This window comes from Hordeum vulgare, chromosome 6H (assembly GCF_904849725.1).
Source record: "Hordeum vulgare subsp. vulgare chromosome 6H, MorexV3_pseudomolecules_assembly, whole genome shotgun sequence".
In the NCBI taxonomy this organism is placed as follows: Eukaryota; Viridiplantae; Streptophyta; class Magnoliopsida; order Poales; family Poaceae; genus Hordeum; species Hordeum vulgare.
In genome coordinates this window covers 223812545-223831688 of record NC_058523.1, presented here as the reverse complement: position 1 = coordinate 223831688, position 19144 = coordinate 223812545, and the positions used below count along the sequence as shown (strand labels likewise).

The 19144-nt window shown below is 44.5% G+C and overlaps 1 long non-coding RNA gene across 1 annotated transcript; it reads right to left on the bottom strand.

Moving 5' to 3' along the window:
• Positions 1–11345: 11345 nt before the first annotated feature.
• Positions 11346–15367, bottom strand: LOC123402258. The gene is made up of 5 exons (XR_006611251.1): positions 14890–15367; positions 14709–14811; positions 14486–14624; positions 12220–12731; positions 11346–11578 (listed from the first exon to the last, which is right to left on the bottom strand). It is a non-coding gene; the product is annotated as an uncharacterized LOC123402258 (long non-coding RNA).
• Positions 15368–19144: the final 3777 nt, after the last annotated feature.

Genomic DNA, 19144 nt, shown 5'->3' with positions numbered 1-19144 from the left:
GAGGAAAGATGAAAAGAAGGAAGAAGAAGAAGAAGAGAAGAAGAAGAATAGAAGAAGAAGGACAAGAAGAAGGAGAAGAAGGAGGAGAAGAAGGAGAAGGAGCTCCTCCTTCTCCTTCTTCTTCTTCCTCCTTCTTCCTCCTTCTCCTTCTCCTTCGTCTTTTCTTCTTCTTCTCCTCTTCCTTCTCCTTCTCCTCCTCCTCCTCCTCCCCCTTCTTCTTTTACTTCTTCTTCTCTTCTTGCTTCTTCTCTTTCTCTTCTTCTACGTAGCTTAGACTCATCTAACAAAGACTAAATTGGCTAATTATCCTACAAAATGACATAATTAGCTTAGTTAGGTGAAAACATCATAAGAACCTTGGTTAGCTCATTAAAATGGCCAATTTAGCTAAAAAATGAAATAATAAGCTCAAAATGGCATAAGAACCTTGGTTAGCTCATGAATATTATATACTTAGCTTGGCTTCCACCTAAATGATATAATTAGCCAATTTAGCTCCAATATGGCTTAATAAGCATAGTTAGCTCCAAAATGACATATTTAACCCAAGTGAGCTCCGAAACGACTATAGTTAGCTAGGCTTCCACCTAAATGACATAATTAGCTTAGTTAGCTCCAAAATGACCTATTTAATAAAAAATGACCTATAGTTAGCTAAGTTCTCTCCTAAATGACATAATAAGGCTTAGGTAGCTCCAAGATGACCTATTCCCCCTAACTTAGGTATTAAACGGCCTATAATTAGCTTAGCTAGATCCAAAATGGCTTAATAAGCATAGTTTGCTCCGGAATGACATAATTTACCCAAGTAGCTCCGAAATGACCTATAGTTAGCTAGGCTCCACCTAAATGACATAATTAGCTTAGCTAGCTCCAAAATGGTTTATTTAATAAAACATGACCTATACTTAGTTAATTATCCTCGAAATGACGTAATTAGCTCCAAAAAGGCATTCTTAGCTAATTTAGCCCGAAGAAGGGGACAAGAGGAGAAGAAAGAGGAAAAATGAAAAAAAGGAAGAAGAAGAAGAAGAGAAGAAGAAGAATAGAAGAAGAAGGACAAGAAGAAGGAGAAGAAGGAGGAGAAGAAGGAGAAGGAGCTCCTCCTCCTCCTTCTTCTTCCTCCTTCTTCCTCCTTCTCCTTCTCCTTCGTTTTTCTTCTTCTTCTCCTCTTCCTTCTCCTTCTCCTCCTCCTCCTCCTCCTTCTTCTTTTACTTCTTCTTCTCTTCTTGCTTCTTCTCTTTCTCTTCTTCTACGTAGCTTAGACTCATCCAACAAAGACTAAATTGGCTAATTATCCTAAAAAATGACATAATTAGCTTAGTTAGGTGAAAACATCATAAGAACCTTGGTTAGCTCATTAAAATGGCCAATTTAGCTAAAAAATGAAATAATAGCTCAAAATGGCATAAGAACCTTTGTTAGCTCATGAATATTATATACTTAGCTTGGCTTCCACCTAAATGATATAATTAGCCAATTTAGCTCCAATATGGCTTAATAAGCATAGTTAGCTCCAAAATGACATATTTAACCCAAGTGAGCTCCGAAACGACCTATAGTTAGCTAGGCTTCCACCTAAATGACATAATTAGCTTAGTTAGCTCCAAAATGACCTATTTAATAAAAAATGACCTATAGTTAGCTAAGTTCTCTCCTAAATGACATAATAAGGCTTAGGTAGCTCCAAGATGACCTATTCCCCCTAACTTAGGTATTAAACGGCCTATAATTAGCTTAGCTAGATCCAAAATGGCTTAATAAGCATAGTTTGCTCCGGAATGACATAATTTACCCAAGTAGCTCCGAAATGACCTATAGTTAGCTAGGCTTCCACCTAAATGACATAATTAGCTTAGCTTGCTCCAAAATGGTCTATTTAATAAAACATGACCTATACTTAGCTAATTATCCTCGAAATGACGTAATTAGCTCCAAAAAGGCATTATTAGCTAATTTAGCCCGAAGAAGGGGACAAGAGGAGTAGAAAGAGTAAAAATGAAAAGAAGGAAGAAGAAGAAGAAGAGAAGAATAAGAGAAGAAGAAGGACAAGAAGAAGGAGAAGAAGGAGGAGAAGAAGGAGAAGGAGCTCCTCCTTCTCCTTCTTCTTCCCCCTTCTTCCTCGTCCTCCCTCTCCTTCTTCTTTTCTTCTTCTTCTGCCCTTCCTTCTTCTTCTCCTCCTCCTCCTCATCATTCTTCTTCTTTTACTTCTTATTCTCTTCTTGGTTCTTCTCTTTCTATCCTTCTACATAGCTTAGACTCATCCAACAAAGACTAAATTGGCTAATTATCCTACAAAATGACATAATTAGCTTAGTTAGGTGAACACATCATAAGAACCTTGGTTAGCTCATTAAAATGACCAATTTAGCTAAAAAATGAAATAATAAGCTCAAAATGGCATAAGAACCTTGGTTAGCTCATGAATATTATATACTTAGCTTGGCTTCCACCTAAATGATATAATGAGCCAATTTAGCTCCAATATGGCTTAATAAGCATAGTTAGCTCCATAATGACATATTTAACCCAAGTGAGCTCCGGAACGACCTATAGTTAGCTAGGCCTCCAACTAAATTACATAATTAGCTTAGTTAGCTCGAAATGACCTATTTAATATAAAATGACCTATAATTAGCTAAGTTCTCTCCTAAATGACATAATAAGGCTTACGTAGCTGCAAGATGACCTATTCCCCCTAACTTAGGTATTAAATGTCCTATAATTAGCTTAGCTAGATCCAGGATGGCTAAATAAGCATAATTTGCTCAGGAATGACATATTTTACCCAAGTAGCTCTGAAATGACCTGTAGTTAGCTAGGCTTCCATCTAAATGACATAATTAGCTTAGTTAGCTCCAAAATGGTCTATTTAATAAAACACGACCTATACTTAGCTAATTATCCCCGAAATGACATAATTAGCTCCAAAAAGGCATTCTTAGCTAATTTAACCCGAAGAAGGGGACAAGAGGAGAAGAAAGAGGAAAAATGAAAAGAAGGAAGAAGAAGAAGAAGAGAAGAATAAGGAGAAGGAGGAAGAAGAAGGAGAAGGAGAAGGAGGAGAGAAGCTCTTTCTCCTTCTTCTCCTTCTTCTTGTCCTTCTTATTTTCTTCTTCTTCTCCTCTTCCTTCTCCTTCTCCTCCTCCTTCTCTTCCTCCTCCTCCTTCTTCTTCTATTTCTTCTCCTTCTTCTTCTCTTCTTGCTTCTTCTCTTTGTTCTTCGACGTAGGTTATTTTCCCCAACAAAGACATACTTAGCTAATTATCCTCCAAAATGACATAATTAGCATAGTTAGGTAAAAACATCATAAGAACCTTGGTTAGCTCATTAAAATGACTAATTTAGCTCCAAAATGACATAATAAGGTCAAAATGGATTAATAATCATAGTTGGCTACAAAATGACATATTTTATCCAAGTTAGCTCTAGAATGACCTATACTTAGCTAAGTTCTCTCCTAAATGACATAATAAGGCTAAGTAGCTCCAAGATGACCTATTCCACCTAAATTAGCTATTAAGTGGCCTATACTTAGCTAACTTCTCTCCGAAATAACCTATATACTTCTTCATCTAGTATTATTCTTCTAACTTTCTTATTTGACATTTTGCAGATTACATTCACTTGACGGGAAGCTTGGATTATATTGATGGAATGCTTGAAGATGATTTCTTGTACCATGGCTTCACGGAAGCTTGTATTGAAACTATTGTAGTATATGGATATATATGAAACTTTGTATGCATGTGGATGAAACTGGTGTAATATATGGTTTGGTACGGATGGAACTTGCATAATATGTACGTACTATGGATGAAAGTTATTTTAATATGGTTATGAGTACGGAAACAAATTTATTTTTGTCAAATATATTTATATATATATATCCTGATTATTGTGAAAAATGCTAGATATAATAAGAAATAAAATAAAAAGGGGCTGGCTCCGCCCTTTGACGTTTGCCCCCACATGGCAAAGGGGGGATGGCAGACGACAAAGAGGGGAGAGAGAGGGGCTTGGTTCCCCCCTTTGCCGTCTGCCCCCTCATGGCAAAGGGGGGAGGGCAGACGGCAAAGAGAAGAGGCCTGCCGTTAACACTTAACAGGACCGTTAGTGTATTTGCCGTCCCATTTAATTTGCCGTCTCCCCCCTCATGCCAAAGATTCTTTGTCGTCCGCTTTAAGAAAGCAGACGTCAAAGAACCTCTTCACCAGATTTTTTTGCCGTCTACTTTGCCGTCTGCTGACCGACGGGAAAGCCTTTGCCGTCTGTGGTTCACCCTTTGCCGTCCGTGGTTCCCCCCTTTGCTCGGAAAAATTATTAGTTCCCCCCTTTGACGTCATGCATGAACTCCAAGTTCTCATGATATGCCAAAGGATGCTACCAGTTCCAGGAAGAAGATGAATTCTGATGAGGAGGATGTTGACTTCATTCCTGAAGAAAGCATCTCTCACAAGTAGAAGGAGAGGGTCAAAGTCAAGAAAATTATGATAAACGTGTATGCTAGCTCAGATGCTATGAGAGCTCCAAAGACTGCCGAGAAAGGGATGACACTCTCCCTTGAGAACCCTACCTCCAAGCTAGACAAGAAGCCAGGACAGAAAAGATTCATAAAGAGAGTCATACATGTTTTGAAGGCCAACTTCTATGTATGAAGATCCAGAAGAAGGAGTCGAGGAAGAAGATGAAGAGGTACGTGCAAATCCACCTCCTTCCAAGAAGAAAAATCTTATGGATGATGGTATGCCGAGCAAGTGTGCACCTAAGACAGAGTCTTCTGCTCCCAAGCCAAAAAGCCTGGAGCTCCTAATCCCAAGAGGACTGCAAGGGATATTTCTGCAGCAGAACAAATGCTCTACGTCTAGAGATGTTGCTGCAGAAGAAGAAGAAGAACATGATGTGTTAAGGAAGCTATGAGCTCACCCGCGAGAACATAATGATGCTCATCCTATTGTAGACGACATTAAAAAGAGGATACATCATGGAATTACACTATGGAGAGGACATGAAAAAGAGCAGCAGATCCCTATGCTGTCAGGATGAGGACAACTGTTGATCATCGCTTTCACACCAAGGAACTGCGAGACTTTTATGAGAGTGTGCTTTTGGACAAGAGTCCAGCTATGGGCGACATGAGATACGTAGACTGTGACTACATCAAGAAACATGAGGACTTCTTTCCTCATGTGAGAGAAAATTTCAGGGCTACTCACATAGATGATTTTGTTAGGAAAGAGATGACTACTTGGAATGACGAGATGATCATGCAATTTCACTCCACTGCACATTTCTATCCTCATGGTAGAATTGCGTGGATGATTGAAGGTCATAGGTATGAGTCAACTGTTGAGGAGTGTGCTACTATGATAGGTGCTCCAAAGGCACTTGAGAGTGACTTGGATGTTTACTCTAAGCAAAAGATGAATCACAACTCTATGGATGAGATGTACAATCCAGTGCCCAACAAGTACATGAAGACCCACAAGCTTGGATCTGTTTACCTTATACAAGCTAGGATACCTGCTACAAATACCATCATGAGGTACACCCTGATGCCTAAGGAGGAGATGATAAGATGATCACATGGTATTCCATCAACATGCTGCACCACATTGACACTCACAACAGGATTACAGTGATGGATCTGATAGTTGAGACTGTCAAGAGAACAACTGCTAATAAAAGAGATCCCGTTGATATGCTCCTTACATTAAAATGTTGATCAATGCTAGCATTGGGAAGCATGCATATCTACTTGATCGTCCACACCTGCCACTACAACGAGAATTTGAAGACAACAAGGTAGTGATGGACCCCAACCATCCTAATTTTGCTTCAGCTCATGTTCAAGCAGAGACAACCAGAGTAGCTCTGGGTCCACAGTTAAGGACCAGATTGGAACATATGTCTTATTTGTCAGCAACATCCGAGGGATGGAGAAGAATATCTTAGAAATTTTGCTGAACCAAAAGAGTCTCGAGAGGATCATGGAGACAAAATTCCATGACCTGGATATCAAAGTGACGAAGTTGACTACCACTGTTGAGCAGCTGAAACATGAAGTTGATGCAGTGCACACACTTCGCTCCAGCAGTGATGATGAGGATGATATGTCTCTTCCCACTGTCACTCAGTTCAGGACTCCGACTAGATGTGCAACTGTGTCTGTTCCGGAAGCCATACCATCTTCATCAGCCCAAGCATTTACAGCTTCACCCCCATCAGCATCACCAGCTCCTGCACCTCTAGTGTCGACACCTCCACCTTAGAGGACATCCGCTGAAGCCTTCACCAATGCTCTCCTGTTGACTCCATCAACTACTACCGGAGGAGATAGAGCCCAGAGCGACGCTTAGTTATAGACCTTTGAACTTTTTGGTAACTTGCCGCAAAAGGGTAAGAAGTGTATAGATCATTAGCGCTTTGAGAGAGAGAGTGTGTTGCTTATTTATTTTCACCCTTTGGGTTTTCAAAACATTTGGTATTTTGGATGTCTTAAACTTCGTTGTGTTTGATCATACACTTTGATTATTGATGCTACTATTTCATACCTTTGAGCTATCTACATGATGATCATTCACTCATTGTTTGGTGTTATGTGCATTACTATTCATTCAGATCATTTATGTGCACCACCAAGATGTATGTGACATGGACTAGTGACCCATGATCCTAATTGATTGTGTATTTGCATTCAAATGCAAATCTCAAATAGTGCACAAATTTATGGGCGGGGGGCTATTGCTTTTCACATACTTCTCGAAGCGACGATGCTAATCATTGACTATATATTTTGTTAAAGCTTTGATCTATATGTTGTCATCAATTACCAAAAAGGGGGAGACTGAAAGACAACTTCTTCCTAAGGTGGTTCTGTAATTAATCGCAACATATGTGTCATTGAACTAATGATCTTTTATACAAGTATATTTCAAAAAAGGTCAAAGATGCATTGGCTAAAGGATTGTGAGGAGAACCCCTCGATACAAGGAAAGGAATAGGATTGCCCAAGCTTCCAGCGACAAGACTCTGCATTTTTTTATTGATGAGAAATCACATTTGAGTCCACAAGAAAGCCAATACTATTAAAAGGGTAGTGAGGTATCTATGACAAATTGGTTGCTCAAGTGCTTAGAGATAGACACCAAAAATACTCAGCCATTCTCCCACAAAAGTTCTCTATCCAAAACCTAAACATCAAAATTGGTGCCACCAAGATTTTCTATTTGGTCATACTGATTTTCCACCAGACATAACCTTTGCCAAACTCTAGAATATCGATACCACCAGCATTCCTTTCGGTGCCATCAAAACCAGTGACCAAATTTATGGTATGAGTTTTTCAAGAATCAGAATTTCTGAGTCTTGGAATCGGTCTCATCGAGATTTGGAAACTGCCCTAGGTCACTAATATCGGTACCACCAAAATTCATGTATCGGTCTCACAGAGAATTCGGAAGTAGCTGCATTTTGTGCAAATTGGTACCACCGAGATTCACTTCATTGTCACCGAGTTGTGCAATAATGTTGTAACGGTTGGATTTTGGAGATGCCTATATACACCCATCCACCACTTCTCATTCGCACAGGAAGCACTCAGAACATACATACACTTGCCATATCCATTTTTTGAGAGAGAGCCACCTACTCATGTGTTGAGATCAAGATATTCCAATCCATTCATTGGAAATATGATCTCTATGATACCCAAGTTGCTTTCCACCCAATCAATCTTTTCTACCAAGCCAAATCCGTGAGAGAGTGATTGAGTGTTAAGAGACTATATTTTGAAGCACAAGAGCAATGAGTTCATCATCCATACCACATCTATTACCATTTGGAGAGTGGTGTCTCCTAGATTGGTTAGGTGTCGTTTGGGAGCCTCCGACTTCTTCTGGAGTTGAACCAAGAAGTTTGTAAGGGCAATGAGATCACCTACTTTGTGAAGATCTAACCCGAGTGTGGCTAGTCCTTCGTGGACGTAAGCCGTGATGGAATAGATAAGGTTGCTTCTCTGTGTAACCACCATGGGTTGATCCCTCCATGGAATCGCGCGACCGTTACCTTCCGTGGGTTGACGTTTCCATCAACGTGGATGTACGATAGCACCACCTATCGAAGCCACGCCAAAAATTGCCGTGTCAACCTTTGCGTTTGATCTTCCTATCCGTACCCTCCACTTATATGTGGATGTCATTAATTTCCGCTGCTATACTCTTAGACTTGCATGTGTAGGGTGTGCTTGACTTACATTAACCGGTAAAACTTGCCCACAACTAAAATTAAAAAAAGGCTAAGTCTTAAATTGGTCAAGTAGTCTAATCATCCCCCTCTAGACATACTTCAGATCCTACAAAGGACAACTGATCCGGTCGGCGGCTGGCTGCAACCAGCGAAGGAGCCAACCAGCACACCGAGCCAATCTCAAGCAAGAAGCCGACCCGTTTCGTCAAGCCAACCATGGGCAAAGAAAGCGTTCGAGACAGCCGGTAAAGTGTAGTCGCCTAAAATGTTACAAGTGTTGACTCCACTCGTTGAGCATACCCAGGGATCATATCCCCGACAGTAGTCCCCGAAGCTGTTGAGGTCCCATGGTCCTGAGCGTAGGGCCTCTACAACTTACCCCAAAGATGCTTGCAGGTGTTAAACTTGATGAAGATGGGACCGACCAACATCTGCTGGTTAGCTAGACACGGCCCGGCTCCAAGGACGACGGCTGCCCTCGGCTGGCCCGAGAATCGTGGAGCCGACGCCGGCGCCGGATCACCTCATTTGTCTTGAGCCTGCGGGTATGGATTCGTGCTCCACCGCAGACCCGCCGCATGCCACATGTGGCCCAGAGAGGGTTCTAGGCCCCAGCATACTGTGCGCGATGCAACATCACTGCAGGCCTAACCCTCTAGGCCTCGGCCCACGTGTTGGATCATCTAGAGGTGGTCGCCCGACGGTTGGTGTTCCCCACTGTTTAATGTGTCTGTTTATTGCGAGGTAGTGGGGATTATGACGCATGGGATCCCACTACACCATGATCTCCCCAATGGCTTAAATGGAGGGGAGCGGGGAGATGCTGAGATACTTTACCCTTTGCCCCCGCCTCTCTGGTTCATCTCCTTCATGGTGCCCGTCATGCACCATTGTTGCACCGCCCGCCTCCGTTCCTCCTTGCACCCGCATCTATACCTCAATCGTGCAGCTCATTGTGCTTCAGCTGGTGAACTTGGGAGGCTTCCTCAGAGACATCATCACCACATCATCGCCCATGCAGCTGCCACAAATGGACGGTTCGAAGCTTTCATGGGAGGGCTCCGTGACCATGTAGGATGACATCCTTGGCCTACGCTGGGTGCTGAAGATCCCACCCACAGAGGAGGTGGAGGCATGCGCTCTAGGGGTGAGGTGGTGCCAGAGCCAAGGGATGGCGAAGTTGATGTCTTGCCCACCCACTTATCGCGTGGCTTCGTCCTCCAAGCTACAAGAGGAGGAGTGGTGCTTCGGCAAGGAGCCCTCCTACCAGAATTTCCCGACGCCGGTGGTAAGTTTCCATATTGAACTTGTACTTTCCATCATTCTCACTTTCTTTCTCATGACAGCTCTGACTGCAATATTTCCTAAGCAAGTATATGCCCAATGGACCGCACCCGGTGCGGCTGATGCCGGACTGCGAGGAGTCCTACCAGGAGGACAACGAGGTCAGCAAGGAGTACATGACTCCGACGCCTCTACTGAGGAGGAGGAGGACCCAGACAATGCTGGGATCGACAGATCCGGCATAGCCGGTGAGTCTCTTCCTATCATCACCGTTCAGGATTGGACTGATGATGACGATGATGATGGTGATGATGATGATGTGCGCATCTTATACAATGTGCCTGACATAGCAGCGTCATCCGAGATTGTCAACATCATCCTCGGTGCAAGGAGGCAGCTGCAGAAGATGGCTAAGGTCCCTTTTGCTAGGAGGCAACCGGTCACAAAACGGGCGGCCGGGAAGTAGACGGTCGACACGGGACGACCGGGAAACGGCCGTCTGAGGTGCAGTCGTCTGCAACACCATCGACCCCGAAGAAGGCACGGTTTGCCACCATCCCCCCGTCATTTATCCATCGAATTCGAAGCACATGGCCTGAAGCGCGAGATCCCGACGAGCAGCGGGTAAGATCCTCTTCCGAAGCCAGTTTACTTTTTCTAGTTCTTCTCTACTTTCTTGGTATTCGTCTATTTTATCGCCTTTCATTGTCTCGATCAAGTTTTCTAAAACCGCCTCGACGGCCATACCCAGGGACGGGGTCGCAAGGGAGATAGCAGCGGAGCATCCCACCATGGTTCGGCTGTAGAAGGACAGGGCCGGCCCTGGGGAGGGGCAGGGCGGCCGCCCCGGCCCCCCTCACACGCAGGTTTGTGATACAGGCGACTCAATAGATTAACCGGCGAGACCACACCATGACCAGCTACATTTTTCTGAGGCAACAAGCAGCAGTACGCACGTTTCCATTTTTGATTTGTTCTGAGCGGTAAGTACATTTTGCTGTTTCTTACTGTTGAATATATGATTTTTGCATGTATATTGTATGGCCCAGCCCACCTCCTAGCCTTTGTATAGTTGAGGTTGAGGCCCACTTTGTACTCCATATATACGTGTGCTATGCACCGATCAATACATTGTGTAGCATTGCCAAACAATCGTTTCCAACATAGTATCATACCTACGATCCTAACCTAACCCTAGCCGCCGCCGCGATCCCATAGCCGCCAACGCCGCCGCCGCCCACCCGCCGCCTCCGCCGCCACCCTGAGCCGCCGCTGATGCCGCGTCTCTACACCACCGCGCCGCCGCTCTCGTGAGACGCTGCCGCCGCCCACGCTTCCGCCCACCTTCCGCCGCGCCGCTCTCAGCCGCACCGCCCCACCTCGGCGCGCCACCCCACACTACAATAAATAAGGTCAATTATGACTCCCTATATTGGTCATTGATTGGTCATTGCTGTCGTTTATTGACCTTTTTTTACCAAATTTACAACGTCAACAGTTGGCCGTCAAGAATGAACAAACATGACCTTTCTAAAATTTTGGTCGTAGGTCTCTATTGACCAAAAATTTGGATTGTTCATTACCCATTTGTGTGAGCCACGTAGGATCTGACGAGGCCAAGCTGACGTGGCATTGCTAGTGACCAAATGGAATCATCATAAATTTCAAAGCCCAGTCCACCGATCTAGCCTACATGGGCCTGGCCCAATATCTATTTTACTATTGCAAATGTTTGATTTGCTTGGGTTAAAACATTATTTTGCTAGAAGCACGCATATCTCAGTATAGGCCCATTAAAAACAAGTACAACAGAATAAAATAATCCAGATAAACTGTATATTTTCTTTGAGTAGCACATCACATGAAATACAATACATCATCCACCGATTCCACCACACATTAAGGTTCAAGGCCTAACAAGTGCACATCAAAATAATTTTACAAATGCACAATCGCACATAAAGAGAGTTCAACAAAGTTTGAATGAGAGGACACGTTTCTTCTCATCCTCTTCCTCTGCACAATATGCCACTCTTGTCATGGACGTCTGCGAGAAGAAAATGATGGTAAGGCTTCGAAAGCAGACCAAGGAAACTAACATGATAGAGCATCAAATAATAATGCATAAATAAGCCTGTACACAACGAGCCACATATAATAAAAAAAGCAACACATAATAACCGACTATAGGTTCATGCACATGTACCACAAAAAATCTCATTATATTATTTATCTAAAAAATTCCATGTAGATGTTAGACATGCTTGAAAAGAAACCTGGGAGGTCGAATAATTATCAAATAACAAAATGAAACTTCCAAAAATAAATATATTGAATCTTACATTTTTAACTTTGTAACTTAACTAAAACTATTTGTCACTACACAAAATGGTTTTGTCTAGAACGGACATAGGAGCCATATTGTTATGATCTTGTACACTTATGCAAGAATGCCAAGATGTGATGCGACATATATTCACATTGTAAATTGCTAGTTAGTTAGCTAGCAGACAGCAATAAGTAAACACAGTTCCCCAATCAGGGTGATAGGAGAAAAACATGACAATACAAGCATAAACCAGCGAACATATAACCTCACAATAAAGAGGTGCTGCTGCTAATACATTAATTAATCTACAAAACTTGACAATAAACCAAACATATGTTGCTGACAGTACAAGCAATAACCTGACAATAAAGAGGTGATGCTACTGCTGCTGACAATACAAGTCGTTTACCAACAAGAGATGCATCACACAACCATACAAGATTTATTTGTTCTTTTCCCTTGCTTGCCTTGTACTGGAAATAAACCAAACATATGTTGTCAAAGAAACTGTCAATATTGCCACAATATCTGATGGCCATGTCAGGACCACATCTTAGATTATTTTCTACAATGAACATCAAGTTAGGAGGTCCACTAGTAAATACAAATTATATTTCTGCACACGTACAGGGATGATCACTAATTAATTCAACATATCAACCAAGGAATTTTGAATAATCATTAGTAATCAAATTATCTCTACTTATATCAATTAATCCAAGCTGAAATATTTCTGGAATAATAAATATCATAGCAAAAGAAGAAGAGATACACAATCACCAAACGGATCACAAAGATCATCCTGTAAGGATTAATCGGGCTTGAAGGAATGGGAACCTTTCTGGACAGTGCATGTCTAGCTTCATCCATTCTGGTAAATAAAATCAAGAAATAGTTAGTACTCGAGTCCATAGTCGAGTAAAGAATTTTACAACACAAAAGGTTTTGTCTAAGCAAAGACCAGATAGAATTTTCTTCCTTGCAGTCAAAGATACAAATAAACAGAGGACTATTACTTTTTTCTAGCATGTAGTCATTACTAAATGGAACTTGCACAGTTACATTTTCATCCAGCTTAGACAAATGCAACAGTTTAAAGATAGATCTAAGAGAGATCTAAGGACTACGTATAGGTCGAAGCCCCTGCACGTGCGCTAAATCAGGTACTGCACCATGTCCACACGAGCACAGCGCAGTAGAACGCTTCCATCTGAGCGCATTTCAGTCAATTCAGTTTTTCTGTACGTCTCCACAAGGTGTACCATGTCGCGAGTGCTGAACCAATTAGTTTATTTTAGTATTGAACTACACAGAATCGTTGTAATTTTGTATTCTATTTTATCCATGATTATAACATAATCGGGTTCTGGTTCCAATTGGATTGCAGGTGAATGAACTTCACAAGGTACAACATGCACAAGACAGGACTCTTGGATTCTAATTTTCTTCCATTGTGTTTGGAGTTCTTGGCGTTTAAGCATACTCCATGCAACACATGAGTTCATGTCTAGAAATTTCTTCTTTTTTGATGTGTTCCAGAAAATATACATATGTAATCAGAAATACGGGTGAGTCACTCACCCCTATTTGTACTATTGGTGAGCTTTATTAATTAGCACTGAACTTAAAAATCTTAATTCACTTAATTCACCAACAAAGAAAATTGATGGTAACTTTCAGGTGTTCAGAGAACGACATATTGCTCTAATCTGGTCTTGTTTCTATTTAAATATGTAGAATATGAGCTAAACTATTTGTTTTGCACCATGTAGATTGCAGTTTTTTGAACTCATAGGGCGCTATACGATTCAATTCATTATGCTATTCCATATTAACTATAACTTTATTGAACAATTGTGAGGTAGTGACCCTTACGGAAATAAAAGAAAAATTGATAAGATTGTGCTGATGTTTATGGTGTTTATGCTTAAAATGGTCACAAGAAGAGAACCCCTTGATAGGTCTGATGCAAGACTTTGATTTCCTTAAATAAATTTTCTTGTAGAAAAGGTAACACTACTACATGAATTGTTCTATTTGCATGGCTGATCATCGTAAGGGATACACATGCTGGACTACTTTGATATGTTATTTTTGTATATAAATCAATTTAGGAAGAGTTATATACATGCTGGACAAAGCTGATCATTGTAAGGGATACACAGAGCTGATCATCGTAAGTAACATATCCCTTAAAATGAAGTATATCAGAGTAAAAATGATCATCGTAAGTAACATATCCCTTAAAATGATCAGCCAACTCTTCCTAAAATGAAGCATATCAAAGTAACATATCCCTTACTCATCTGATATGGCTCAAGTGATGTGTCCATTAAGCATCCAGTAAGAATTAACATCAATATATGGGTTAGCACTCTGTTTTGTTGGGCAAACATCAGCTGGCAGCGTCGTGCATGCTTCATTTGTGAAATTCTATGAACTCTTCTTATTTTACACAATAATGGCAATACTACTTTTAGCTCCGCGCACTTGTTATTACAACTCATTTCATGTGCTACCGTGGCGTAGCACGAGCATCTTACTAATGCAGTTAAAACCAAGAACTGATCAGAAAGGCACAAAAGAACAAAGTAATGGATGGTAAGAAAGTTTCAAGTGTCGTACAGTGGTAGATCTACATCGTCGCCATCTCCTTTCTAGTCTTTACCGCCATCAATTATGTGTGATGCAGCCTCTCCTGTTTCTGCTTCCAGCTCTCCATCTGCTCCAATATCCTTGGATGGGTCCATGGTTCTTGGTTGCACTGCAGCACAACAACCATGATCAGCATCCCAGAACCAATATTACAACTAAATGCTAGTAGGAGATGGTATCTCCAAATGCGCACCAGGAAGGTTGGAATCAGCATAAGGGAGCAGGTGGATCCTATTTCCCCCGCCGCCGACGAAGGAAGGAACAAGGGCGTGCTGCTCCGGCGGGATGTCATCGAACTACACACAGACAGGGAGCGAGGAATTGAGCATCCAGCAGAGAGGGTGAGATTCGCGGGTGGTTAATAAACTAATTACCATCGAGGTCTCCTCCGGAGCCGTAGGTCATGTGGGCGTGGAGCATGGACAATGCGGCGCACCATCGACACCCTTGTCCCCGTTCTCCTTGGTCACATGTACTCGTTGGAGCGGGGGCGCGCAGGGACGGGTGCCAAAAATGATTTGGCACGGCGCGCCGCTCTCCTTGAACACCATGGTCGTCCGCGCCATGGTCGCCCGCGCCCACACCATGGCCTCCCGCACTGAACGTGGGAAGAGAGTGCGGCAGCCAGATCCGCACTGAACGTGCACAGGGGATCGTGGCTGGGAGCACAGGTGCCTGCCGCGGCGGACGGGAGCACAGGGGCCTGCCGCGTCGGACGGGAGCACAGGGGCCTGCCGCGGCGGACGAGAGCACAGGGGAGGGGAAGGAAGGCTAGCGGCGGCGGGAGGTGGGAGGGGAGTCGGGGGGACTCTGGAGATAGGGTTAGGGTTACGTTTGTGGGAAGTGATTTTTTATCATATTTCCTTTTTAGTGAATTGTATATCCTATTCACTTAATGGGTCTCCTCAAGTCCGTATAAATATTGGATTTAGCAAATATGGACCAATTTTTGTTTTCTCTAGTTGTATTTTTGATTGCCTAAAAATAGGTGGTTTAACCGTATATCCACATCATTGTACTTGTTGATGGGATGTGGTTTCATTGTATTTTCAGGCACACATACTATAAGTTTAGGTGTATTTTCTTATGAACATGCGGTGCACAAGAGCACTTGTGTGGCCAATCGGCAAGGCGCGTCACCCTTATATCACTGAAGGAACATATATTTAACAAGGCAAACATATTTGACTTTAAAAATAAGAAATGAAGATATGTATCTAGAAAGGGCTCCCACCTCTCTACTTCTATACAAATGCATGTGGGTTGCCATTGGAACCAAATTCAACATACTGTGTTGAAAACTTTTTATATCTCCATACTTCTTATGTGAACTTCTATAATAACTATGATAAAATGAGGCACGATGTCATGTTTAAATTTTTATTATCTCAAACACCAAGTTAAGGTACCCTATACCACCTTTCAAAACTATTTATCTAAATAGGGTCTACAAATTATGAGATTAGCATGGGCTCATATATTTCATTTTGGTAATTATATTGTATTTTCTAAAATATTTTGGATATTAAAATGAATAATTATAATTTATTGGTATTTATCTAATAACATTTGCTTCATCCATATACGTATAAAACAAATTTTCGCTTTGCATACATGACACATAGGCAAAATTGGTGAGGTGTCGTCTAGTCTTCTCCACACATATGTTTACGACTTTACATTTGGTCATGATAGGACTGAAATATGATCATAAATAATGCTACGAATCTTAATGACCATTTTGTGTAATAGGATGATGACCTAATGGACGCAAAAGGTCATTACATTATGGGCTTCAGGCCCTCTTAGACTTGCCATGACTAATTTCAGAATTGTGGTCATGGATCAATGACCAATTAAATCATCGTCGTTATTTTTGGTCATAATTGAGCATTTTTCTTGTAATGCCACCTGCGCGCCGCCGTCCCTCCTCTCGCCCCATGGCCTCCCACGCCACCTCCGGCACCACCCGCGGCCGCCACACCAACCCGTTCGACGGCCCCGACCCCGTCATCATCCGCGACCTCAACATCCTCGCTTGGGGTCTCATCGTTCTCGATCATCTCTCCTCCACCTACTATGCCTGGAAGACGTATTTCTCCCTTGTGTTCTGCGAGTACACACTCCGGGATCACATCGATGGCTCCGTGGATTCCCGCTTCATGGATGACGATGAGGAGTGGATGTCCATCGACGCCACTCTCGTCCGTTGGTTCTACACCACCATCTCGAAGGATCGCTTCCACAAGGTGGTCTCCGCCGACGATGACGCTCACACCATTTGGACCAAGCTCAACGGCCTCTTCACCGACAATGCGCTCCAACGCAAGGTTTTCCTGCGCGACGAGTTCTTTGGGTGCTAGTAGCTCGATTCGTCTGTTGACGATTTTTGCATGCGCCTAAAGAAACTTGTCGACGAGCTCCGTGACCTCGGTGAGACGGTCTCCGATGAGCTTCTTCTCAGCGCTGTCATTGCTGGTCTGAACGACGACTTCGGGAACGCCGCCTCCAACATCCCTCTCATCACCAACCCGACCTTCCCGAAGATCGTCGTGTACCTCAAGCTAGAAGAGAGGCGGATGCAGATGTCGTGCACCTGGGCCACCCACACGGCCCTCACCGCCGGTACCCGCGGCGTCGCGCCACCCGCCGCCCCGTCCCCACAGCTGTGGCCCGCCTTGGGGCCCTTCGAGGCACAGCCGCCGCCCAGGTTCCCCCACTCGCCGCTGCCGCCGGCCACACCGCAGCCTACCACCGACCAGCCACAGCGCCGCGGTGGCCGCCGTTGTCGTGGTGGCCGCAAACAGCAGCAGCAACCGGCCGCCCAAGGCGGGACGCCACTTCACGACCAGCCGTCGCTCCAGGCGGCGCCTTGGCAGGCTGGCCCGAACCCCTGGACGGGGGTCATTCGTGCGTACTCCATGCCTGTTCCGCGCGCCCCCATCCCCGGTTTCTTTGGTTCTCGTCCGGCCCCTCATCAGGCGTTCCATGCGGCCCCTTAGCCGTACCCGCCCGGGCCACACTACGGAGCTGGCGGGTTCAGGGCACCACCACCTTAGCCGCTGCCGTCGGCCCCGTCTCTCCCGCGGGTACCGTGGGATCCCACACTTCTCGCGGCACTCCACACCACTCCAACGCCGCAGTAGTACCCTATCGGTGGCGACTGGTACATGGATACCGGAGCCACGACTCATGTGGCCGCTATTAGGGAAATTACCTGCGGATAACCCGCCCTTAGTGGGCCTGGTCATCAAAGAGGCGACTTACCATTCAAAAATGTCTTGTGGCCCAGAAGCTGGATGGCGGTTCGAGAGGTTATGTGGATGATAGATTACCAAGGGATTTCCCAATCTTGGAGGGCACAGCGACTCAGAGATAGGGAAAGCTACAAAGAGTAGCATGGCAGGACTTCTGTAAACCCTAGGGCCTCGACCTGTATATAAAGGCGAGTCCCGGGGAAAGGTCACGGGAGTTAGAGATAATCGAGAGCTAGGTCAGGCGAATTACGCCCTCCTTGTAATCGAAACCATCATTAATCCACACAAAGCAGGACGTAGGCTTTTACCTCCTCACGAGGGGCCGAACCTGGGTAAATCTGAGTCTCGCTTTCGCTCACCCCCTTCGAGTCGCCACAGAGGTGCGATGGCTCCATCTTTAAGTCCTTTCATGAGGACATCTGCCGTGATAAAATGACGACAGTTGGCGCCCACCGTGGGGCTTGCGCATGGTGGAGTTGAGTTCTCGAAGGGAGCACTACCGGGGTCACAAAGCTATGCTCTCGGCATCATGACGAAGAGCCGCCGATGAAGGTACTACATCGACAACTCGCTGTGGGGGCCAGAAGTCGATTCGGTCGAATCTGGCTACCGAGTCCCTTTCGGCAAAATCAACATCTTCATCGGCATGATTGGGACGCCCGTGCCTGAGCCGGACACCTCCACCGACATCGTCGAGCCGGACAGGTACGTCCTCCCCATCACACGGCGGGACAGAAGTCGCCACGCCTTCATCGGCTTTACGCAGGGAAACGACGTACAAGACGAACCAGCGACCCAGGAGATCACCCTCGTCAATTCTGACAGCGAGTCATCCATGGGCGAGACAGATTCAATCCATCCTCTTCAGGAAGGACAACTCCAAGGCATGTCGTTGGCAATGGACCCTGAAATCCTTGAGAGATCCCATCGAAAAATCGCCATCTATATGGTGGGGTCGGCACGGCCTCAGCAAAATCCGGCCGGCAACAACGAGACCGGTGGGACGTTCAAACCCCCAGCACAAACCATGGCGGAGTTAGCTGCGGAGGTCGCCAGCCTTATGGCAACCACCGTCATGTCAGAGAATCAGGAGTTTATCAACGCCGAGCTAGCAAAGCTGCGGGAGGCGATGGCCAAAGCGAAGCGGGACATGGAAGCAGAAGCCGCCAGGGTAGAGACGCAGCAGGCTGCAATCGCAGCAGAGACGGAGCGGTTGAACACCGAAGGATGGCGGCTCGAGAGACAGCAACACGCGTGTGACGCCGTTCACCAAAGGAGGCACCACGGATGTATCCTGACTGACTTACATCCAACTCGCCTCTTCGACACCCCGCGCACCCTCGGGGCGGGTCCTGATCGGCCTTTACAAAGT